The sequence below is a fragment of the Myotis davidii genome, unplaced genomic scaffold (genome assembly GCF_000327345.1).
Source record: "Myotis davidii unplaced genomic scaffold, ASM32734v1 scaffold129, whole genome shotgun sequence".
Lineage (NCBI taxonomy): Eukaryota > Metazoa > Chordata > Mammalia > Chiroptera > Vespertilionidae > Myotis > Myotis davidii.
Window position 1 is genome coordinate 843677 of NW_006383019.1, and position 10748 is coordinate 854424.

General features: G+C 44.0%; 1 pseudogene; it reads left to right on the plus strand.

Moving 5' to 3' along the window:
• Positions 1-10036: 10036 nt before the first annotated feature.
• On the plus strand, positions 10037-10520 carry LOC107181737 (annotated as a pseudogene).
• The last annotated feature ends 228 nt before the right edge of the window (positions 10521-10748 follow it).

Sequence of the window (10748 nt, forward strand, 5' to 3'; positions counted from 1 at the left end):
GTTCTTCACAACTCTTCTGCGTTAAGGAGAGTAAATGAGCGGTAATACAAAATACGGGAGGAGGCGGAGCTGGCCAAGGCCCTGCACGCCCGGGGGAAGCCTGCCCCTGGCTGGAGGCCAGCGAGCTGGGAGCTCCCTGGAGGCTGTCAGGCCCCTCCAGCTGGGGCTTTGGAACGTGACAGGCTCGGGCAGAGGATGCACCGCCCAGAAGCCTGGGATGTTTGATGCAAATGAGGGGACAGTCCCGGGTGGACCTTCCTCGTGATTCTATTTTTTTTTTTATTGATTTTTTACAGAGAAGAAGGGAGAGGGATAGAGAGTTAGAAACATCGATGAGAGAGATCAATCAGCTGCCTCCTGCACGCCCCCTACTGGGTATGTGCCCGCAACCCAGGTACATGCCCTTGACCGGAATCGAACCTGGGACCCTTCAGTCTGCAGGCCGACGCTCTATCCACTGAGCCAAACCGGTTCGGCGTGATTCTAAAACACACTCCCGGATCGTCCCGGTAAGTGCCGTTTCTGCTAAGACAGCAGAGTTGCTTCCTTCTCCTTGACATTATGGGCCTTGACTGGGACACCGGGGTGCCGACAGAAACGGCCATTTAAAGCCTTTTCTCAAGCTAGATACTTAGCATTGTGTGTTTCTGACGGTTCTGCACTCATTTACCTGTTCAACCAACTCTGCCCAGGGACTGAGGACACAAAACTGTCAAAGGTCTACTCAGTGTCTGTAGTTCAGTTGGGGGAAATCTGTGCTACCTGAGCCCTTCCAACAATCATCCAGCACTCAAACCTGAAACAATATCAGCGTCAGCACTTTGGCACATTTAGCTCACTCTGCGGTCGACGACTGAAAAGGCTGAAAGAAGTTCAAGGTCCGGATTCCATCGTTGGCATAAAAAAATCCGTGATAAGAAAATTCAGAAACCAAGAGAAAGTTTATGTGAGGGTTTTGCTGCCACCTAGAGGAATGATCTAGTACTGAACTGTGTGCTCTGAAATTCAGAGCCCTGAAGTGGAGGCTGTTTTCAGCAGAATAAAAATAAAATATATATACATATATATATATATTTTATTTATTTCAGAAAAAAAGGAGAAGAAGAAAGAAGTGGAATCATCAAGGATGAGAGAGAATCCTTGATCAGCTGCCTCCTGCACGCCCCACACTGGGATCGAACCCACAACCCAGGCATGTGCCCTGACTGGAATCAAACCGTGACCTCCTGGCTCATAAGTCAATGCTCAACCACTGAGCCTCACTGGCCTGGCATAAAGATATATACTTTTTTAATTTTAAAGATTATTTGAAATTTTGAACAAAAGATTTTAGATGTTTTAAGATAGGAATTAATAGCACTGGGTCATGGCCCCGCCCCCTTTTTTAAATCCTCACTGGAGGATGTTTCTTGTTTTTTTATAGAGGGGAAGGGAGTGGGAGAGAGAGATATTAGGGAATAAACCCGCAACCATTTGGTGTACCAGTGACGTCCCAACCAAGTGAGCCACACCAGCCAGGGCTCGCAAACCCGTTTTAAGATGTGATGAAACAGTGAACACTGTCCTGGGAAACTCTCACACCGAGCCAACCTGCTTCTAGGGCCCAGGACCACAGATCACATGCAAGCTCAGTGCCCAGTAAGAACCTCTGTTTTACATGGTAATTAACTAAAGCCTCAGCACTCAATTCAATATCCAACACAATTACAGTTCAAAACCAGGCTCAACACTCATCTATTCGCAAACTGTATTTCTGAGCTAATTACTTGTTCTAGCTCCCAGTGAGATGTTGTTCCACAGAGGGACACACACAGTGTGGGGAAGTGGAGTGGATTCGGAGCAAACCAGTCAGGCCAAGTCAAGTCTCCCTTGATCTCCAGTTCAGCTCGGAGGAGGCCTCTGCTTGCTCCAGAGAAGTGGGCAGGGGAGAGCAGCGGGTAGGCCCCAGCGAGCGCAGGATGCATCATTTACCATGTGTGTAGCATTTGATCTCAGCCTCAGTTTCCCCAGATACAAAATGAGTATAGTAATGGTATTGATCTTAAAGGGTTAGGGGGGAGGGTTAGATGAGATAATAAATGCAAAGGATATATCCAGTGCCTGATATAGAATAAATGTGTAATGAATGTTAACTGTTCGTTGCCTGTAATGGGTTTCCTGTTCAGGGCTTGGTAGGACATTACCCAGATCTTGCCTTTGCATTGCATCTTTAATATTTGTGCAAGAGAAGAGTTCCAGGTGCCAACTGACACAGGGCACCAGAATCTCCCTGATCTGAAATATAATAACTTAATAAAATATAGGGGGAAATAGTCAAAAATTCACAGTGGCAAGTAAAGAAAGGGGATATAATCTTTTACAATAAACTGCAAAGATTGGCAGCCGAGGAAGAGACCAGAGATGCTAGTAACAACTAACATTGTTCTGGATGGTGCTAGGTTCCCAGCTCTAACCCAACCTCAGGTGAGGCTGGAGAGAGAACTGCCTGAGGGGGAGTGTAGTGTCGCTGGTCAGGGGTAGCGGTCATTGTTGCTCTTCACAAATATACTGTTTCTTCTTTTTCCAAGCTCATGCCAGAATAGTTCCCTGCTTTACTTAAATTTCACCTTTGAAGTTGGGCATAACCATGTGCCTCGCTTTGGTAAATGGAATGAGAACAGAAGCTCTGAGACCAAGCCCGTGCTTTGACATGCCCCTTTCACATTACTGTGGTAACAGTGGAAGACCTATGGCGATGAAGTCACTGTCAACTTGTGTCCCTGAGTACCTCAATGAGCGGAGCTCCTCTGTGGACCTGTGCAGGACATGTAAGAGGAGTGAGGAATGAACTTTGTTGTCTTCAGCAACTGAGATGTTAGAGCTGGTTATCGCTGCAGCATAATCTAGCCTATACTAACTTGGAGAAAGTACAGAATCAGCTTTTACCGGTAACGGCCTCAGCAACGAACTGGAATAGACATTTCTCCAAAGAAGACGTACAAATGGCCAACCATCAAGTGAAAAAATGCTCACCATCACTAGCGATGAGAAAAAGGCAAATCAAACCCATAATGCAATACTACTTCTAATAGCCATTAGTATGGCTAGCTAAATATATAAAAGGCTAAGTGACCAGCCAACCGGCCAACTGACCAGTATATATGACACGCACTGACCACCAGGGGGCAGATGCTCAAAGCCAGAGCTGCAGTGACTTGGCAGCAGTGGTTCTCGGGTGACACACAGAGAGGAGGGAGCCCGATTCCTTGTGGGCCGCGCCATTCCACCTTTGGCTGCGGGTTACGTTGTTACTGGGGCGCTGTCAGCCCTGAATCTGGTTTCCTGCACAGCTGCGGTGACTTGGTGGCATACAGGGAGATATTAGAATAAGTTTAATCAACTTATCAGTCATTGTTTTTACCAATGTTGTTTTATATCATGTTTTTATATCATGTCTTTGTTGTTGTTATATCATGTTATTGTTAGTTTATTAATCAATTTATATATTATTTTCATATACATTTTACTAATTTTATTTCATCTCTGACACTTCTATTAGAGAGAGAGGCTGAATAGTGATATTAAAATATTTCTTCTAATTAATTTCCTTTTGATGTGCACAAATCCGTGCAGCAGGCCACTTGTTTATAAAAACAGAAAATAAGTGCTGGTGAAAAATTGGAACCCTTGTGCATTGCTGATGGGAATGTAAATTGATGTAGCCACTTTGAAAAACAGTTTGCAAGTTGCTCAAGAAGTAGAATTATCTATAATATGATCCAGGACAATCACTCCTCCGGATGTATCCAAAAGAAACGAAAGCAGGAACTTAACTGTACACCAATGTTTATAGCAGCATTATTCACAATAACCAAAAGGTAAAAATAACCCAAATGTCCATCAAAAGATGATAGATAAACAGAATACGGTATATACATACAATACAATATTATTCAGCCTTAAAAATGAATAAAATTGGTCTGCTGTAACATGAATGAAACTTGAAAACATTATTCTAAGTAAAATAAACCAGACACAAAAGGACAAATATTGTATAATTCCACTTACACTTGATACCCAGGATAGTCAAATTCATAGAGACAGAACGTAAAATGGTGGTTTCCAGGGACGGGTGGAATGAGGAGGGAGTTAGTGTTTAATGGTTATAAACTCTCAGTTGGGAAGATGAAAAGGCTCTGGAAATGGATAGTGGTGATAATTGTGCAACAATGTGAAGGTACTTAATTTCACTGTGTTGTGGACTTAAGACGGTGAACGTTATAAGTTCTGTTACCTATATTTTACCACAATTTTTTTAAAAAAAAGAGTAACAGCCTCCACCTCCACATACTATGGCATTTCCACGATTGAGGAGGCCACCAGAGTTTGTCTATATTGGGAGTTTGTGTCAAGTTGGAAGAAGCAGCTATGCCCACAAAAGTGGGGTCTTCTACATTTGAGGAACTAAGCAGGGATTCTTACCATCAGAGGAGGAAACTGTAGAAGGGCCGATGAAAGTTGCAGGACCCCATTCAGACTTGAGATTTCGAAGAAAACTTACAGACCTAAAAGGATGGAAGAAGCCTCAGGAGTCAGTTAACTCAGCCCGGCCGGTGTAGCTCAGTGCATGAGCATTGCCCTATGAACCAGGAGGTCACGGTTAGGTTCCCAGTCAGGGCACACACCTGGGTTGTGGGCTCACAGCTAGATTCCCAGTCAGGGCACACACCTGGGTTGCGGACTTGATCCTCAAGTCAAGTAGGAGGTGTGCAGGAGACAGCGGATCAATGATTCCCTCTCATCATGGATGTTTCTATCTATCCCTTTCCCTTCCTCTCTAAAATCAATTTAAAAAAAAATTTTTTCCCAAAAAAAGCCAGTTAACAGCCTTCTTCTGTTATAGAAGCAAAAACAAGATGTAAAGAGAGGGGAAAATGTTGACATAAGAAACATCCAGCCCTAACCAGTTTGGCTCAGTGGATAGAGTGTCGTTTGTCGGCCTGCGGACTGAAGGGTCCCGGGTTCGATTCCGGTCAAGGGCATGTACCTTGGTTGCAGGCACATCCCCAATAGGAGGTGTGCAGGAGGCAGCTGATCGATATTTCTCTCTCATCGATGTTTCTAACTCTCTATCCCTCTCCCTTTTTCTCTGTAAAAAAGTCAATAAAATATATTACATCCAAACCTGTAAATAACGTTTATGAGTTTATTTGAGCCAAACTGATGACAATTCTGGGAAGCAAGGTCTCAAATGTTCTGGAGAATGACAGTTTGGCAGTTTCTTTTATACATTTGGAATTAAGGAGGGAATGTAAGAAAGGTTACCTTTTCCCTTAAACTTAATTGTTAGCTGTCAACAAAACTCAGGAACAAGTAGGAAGACTGTGTTGTTGGGAGGTTCTTTCAGCTGGTATAATAATTAAATCCACATGAGACAGAGCCACAACAGAAAACAACCAAGTTTAATTACCCATATATGTTTGAGAACCCCACATACATGAGAGGGTCAGGGTCAGAAAAGGAAAGATGAAGTATAGATGGCATTCTGAGATAAGAATAAGGTACGTGCCTGGGGACTTCAGAGGGGAGGAAGGTCATTGCAGGACAATTAGAAGAGCAGGTGCACATAATTAGTAATTGCCCTGCCCTATAGATAGATCAAAAGGTTATCTCTGATAATCTCTTATGGTGAGCTAGGCCACTAATTTAAAATCCTCTAGGTCAATGGTCAGCAAACTCATTAGTCAACAGAGCCAAATATCAACAGTACAATGATTTAAATTTCTTTTGAGAGCCAAATTTTTTAAACTGAAACTATAGAGGTAGGTACATTGTTATTAACTTAATTAGGGTGCTCCTAAGGCTTAGGAAGAGCCACACCCAAGGGGCCAAAGAGCTGCATGTGGCCTGGGAGCCGCAGTTTGCCGACCACTGCTCTAGGTAAATTATTCATGGGTTCAAAGAGTACAGTGTGGGGGAAGTAAAAATGGCAGCTGAATAGGCAGATGTGTCAAGCACCTTGTCCTGGGGCCAGACTGTAAATACAACTAAATTGGAGAACGTCCACCCGGAATTAACAGATTAGGCATAGGAGACAACTAACAAGAAGAAAGGGCAGAGGATGCCTGGAGACCAGTAGGAATGGAGACATGGGCTTGCGAGGGGCAGTGGGCCAGGGGTTGGAGAGGGAGAGGAGGAAGCTGCGTTGCACCAAAGCCACATCCCTTGGCGGCAGGCGTAACACCCAACTGTGAAAAGGAAAAGCCACGGGGCTGCTGGCAGCCAGGGAGTCTGCACCCAAGACCACAGCTGCCCCTCGACAGGCGGTGCCAGGAGGGGAAAGCAGCGTGGGGCTGTGGGAGGGAAAGCCGCGGTTTCCTTGCTGGTTTTGTTTTCTCTTGTCTTTGTTTTTGTTCTCCAAATTCAGGACACAGGACTTTTCAAGTCCTGAGGCTTTGGCGCCGGGAGGGAGGCACGGACTTGAGGCACCTGAAAAGAGGCTGAGGCAGGAAGCAGGGCAGAGACCCGTGGCCAGGAGTCCTGCTTTGGGACGTTCTTAAGCTTCCAAACCTAAGTGGCCATTTCTCCCCAGAGAAGCGAGCCCCTCCCAGTAGCCTCAGGGTAGGTGCCACAGCCTGCCACACCTGCATTTTGAGCTACACAGAGAAAATCCAGGCAGAGGCCAAGTTTACGGGTCTGAATAGTCCCAGAGCCCTCAGTGACGGGACTGGGAGAGGGGCCGTCCACCCTGCTATTCTGGAAACCAGACTGATAAAAACTCCAGGTGGCCAGCCAACCCCGTTGGTCTCCATACAAGGATCTCTGGATCTCTGACCAACCAAGGCCAGGGTAATATTTTGGGCCACTCTTGGAGGAGTAGCTCTGGGTCAGGGAAAAAACACCCTGATCACTCCCTGAAAGCGAAACAGCACCAAGCCCACCTAAAGCCCTGTCAGAAACAGACGCTTGAGTGATTAAGACTGACAGCTGGCAGACAGGCAAAGAGGGCAAGCTGGCCTTCCTGCTGGCAGCCAAGGCCTGTGGAGACAGACACAAGCAGTGGACCGGTGGATCCCTTGGAGCTTCAAGCAGGAGCTAAAAGCCAAAGACAGTGCCTGACAGTGGTCAGCACCCCAGTACCTAACAGGAAGCGCAGAGCTGGCAGACAGAACAGAAAAGTGGGGCCCTCAACCAGCTCCCCTGGGACATTAAAACTCAGCTGAAGCGAACAGCACTCCCTCCTCTATTCTAAGCCGTGGTACTGCCCCTACTCATCCAATTCTTTAACTTTATTTTTTTTATTATTATTTTTTATTTTATTCTTTGCACCCTTTTCTTCCTTTCTCCTCTTTTTTCCTCCCGTTTTTTCTTCCTTTCCACGTTTTCCTTTTTTCTTTCCCTTTTAAAAAATTGATCTTCTTTAACTGCTTTATTGATGTGTTATTATTCTAGTCGCTGTTGGTTTATGCATATATCTAATTTCCTCTTCCCTGCTCCTATTCCACTTACCCTTCTCTTATCTTTTTCTTCACTACTCAATTTTTTTTCTTTCATTTTATTTTAATCTCTCCCCTCTTGCTCTTTTCTTCTCCTAATTTTTTAAACTTGTTTCACTTTCTAAATGTAGGTCTATCTGTTCTCTCCTCTAGTCTCCTTTAAAAATTATTTTGTTGCCGAAACCGGTTTGGCTCAGTGGATAGAGCGTCGGCTTGCGGACTGAAAGGTCCCAGGTTCGATTCCGGTCAGGGGCATGTGCCTGGGTTGCGGGCACATCCCCAGTAGGGGATGTGCAGGAGGCAGCTGATCGATGTTTCTCTCTCATCGATGTTTCTAACTCTCTATCTCTCTCCTTTCCTCTCTGTAAAAAATCAATAAAATATATTTAAAAAAAATAAAAATTATTTTGTTTATTTTTTTATTTTTTATTTCTGCTTCTTGTCTTCTCATTTCTTTTCTCCCTCCTCTATTCTAAACCATGGTACTTCCCTTACTCATCCAATTCTTTAACTTTATTTTTTAATTTAAGCTCTGCATCTACAGATTCTGCCTTCCCACTTTTTCTGGATGTTTTTAGGTGTATTTGTTTGTCTTGTTCTGTTTTCTCCCCATATTCTTTCTTCCTTCCTTCCTTCCTTTCTTTCTTTTTTTCTTCCTTTCCTTCTATCATTCTTGTTCTCTTTTCTCTTTCCTAATTCTCTTTTCTCAGGTGGTCACTTTTATTGGAGTTATAGCTGTGTACATTCGTGTTCTGTTTCTTCTGTGTCATGTGTTGTTGTGTTGTATTTTATGCTGTTCAGTCAGGACCTCCACAACAGTTAGCATGAAGTGGTGGGGAGCGAGCCACATAATCAGATACCCTGAGAGGAGACTCCTTGCACAAATGAGACAATAACATTCAAGACCCAAATACATCAGGAGAACCCAAATATCTCAAGTAAGGGGCATCGCTAGAACACCCAGCCCAGGACACCTGAGTGACTGCACCACTGGGTCCCACAAAACATCTACTACATAAGACCAATTCAAACAATCTGGGTGGCATAGCAGTTTGTTATAATTCATAGAAACAATCACAAAAGAACAGCAACAATGAGGAGACAAAGAAACAACCCCCATATGCAAGAAAAGGAGGAATCACCAGAAATGGAACTAAATGAATGGAGGCAAGCTATTTATCAAAGAAAGAAGTCAGAGTAATGGTTATAAGGATGTTCAAACATGTGGATGAGACATTCACCAACATGTGTAAGAATTAAGAGGAAACAAAGAATGACATAGCTATAATAAAGAACACAATGGAAGGTTTCAACAGCGACTAGAAGAAGCCGAGGACCAAATCAGCGAGTTAGAAGACATGGCAGAAAAACTCCCAAGAAAAGCAGAAACTAGAAAAAAAATTAAAAAGAAGGAGGACCCTAGCCAGTTTTGCTCAGTGGCTATAGCGTCAGCCTGTGGACTGAAGTGTCACATGCCTGAAGGCTCAATCCCCAATAGGGGACATGCAAAAGACAGCTGATTAATGATTCTCATCATTGATGTTTCTATCTCTCTCCCTCTCCCTACTCTGAAATCAATAAAAACATTAAAAAATAAATTAATTAAAAACAAAAAGCAGGAGGATAGTCTAAGGGAGCTTTGGGACAACACAAAACAAAACAACATTCACATAATAGGGGTGCCAGAAGGAGAGGAAGCTGAGCAAGGAATAGAAAATCTGTTTGAAGAAATAATGACAGAAAACTTCCCTGACTTTGGGAAGACAAAAGCTATACAAGTCCAGGAAGCACAGAGATTCCCAAACAAGATGAACCCAAAAAGACCTACACCAAAACACTGTAATTAAATGGTAAATGTCAACGACAAAATAAGAATCTTAAAGGCTGCCAGAGAGAGACAGAAGGTTACCTACAAGGGATATCCCATTAGACCAGGGGTCCTCAAACTACGGCCCACGGGCCACATGCAAATACAAATCTTGTTTTTGTTCCCATTTTGTTTTTTTACTTCAAAATAAGATATGTGCAGTGTGCATAGGAATTTGTTCATAGTTTTTTTTTTTTAAACTATAGTCTGGCCCTCCAACGGTCTGAGGGACAGTGAACCGGCCCCCTGTTTAAAAAGTTTGAGGACCCCTGCATGAGACTATCAGCTGATTTCTAAACAGAAACACATAAAGCCAGAAGGGAAGTGAATGAAGTATACAAAGCAATGCAAAGCAAGAAACTGAATCCAAGAATACTCTATTCAGCAAGGCTATCATCCAAAATTGAAGGTGATATCAGGAGCTTCGCAAACAAATAAAGCTAAGGGAATTTATTACCACTAAGCCAGCAATGCAAGAAATGCTAAAGCAATTGCTGTGAAAAGAAATAGAAAGGAAACACAGGCATAAAGAATAAAAATGGCAACTAACAAGTACCTATCAATAATAACTTTAAGTGTAAATTGATTAAATGCTCCAATTAAAAGGCATAGGGTATCTGAATGGATAAGAAAACATGACCCAGCCCCTTTCCCCTGCTGCCGGTAAGGTGCTCGGTTCTTCCGAGGGAGCTAAGGCCGCGTTGGGGTGAGGCCCTCACTTCATCGGGCCACTAGCACCACTGCCGGCAGCGCTCGCCCAGCACTCGCCCTCGCCACGGCCTCAGTCTCGGAGCTCCCCTGCATCTACTCAGCCCTGACCCTGCACGAGGATGAGGTGATGGCGAGGATGAGGTGATGGTGACGGAGGATAAGATTAACGCCCTCATTAAAGCAGTCGGTGTGAACGTTGAGCCTCTCTGGCCAGGCTTGTTTGCAAAGGCTCTAGCCAACGTCAACATTGGGAGTCTCATCTGCAATGTAGGGGCCGGTGGACCTGCCCCTGCAGCCAGTGCTGCACCAGCAGGAGGTCCTGCCCCTCCACCTCGGCTGCCCAGCTGAGGAGAAGAAAGTGGAAGCAAAGAAAAGAATCTGAGGAGTCTGATGATGACATGGGCTTTGGTCTTTTTGACTAAACTGGCTCTTTTGTAACACGGCCCATAAAAGCTGACCTCTGTTGCTAAAAAAAAGAAAAGAAAACATGACCCATATATATGCTCTCTACAAGTGACCCACCTCAGAACAAAAGACTCAACAGAATGAAAGTGAAGGGATGAAAAAAAATATTGCATACAAATGGAAATGAAAAAAAAAAAAACAACCTGGGGGAATACTTATATCTGACAAAATAAACCTCAAAGTGTAGCCCCTAAAATTCAACAGTAGGCTATAACTCTGGTAAAACATAT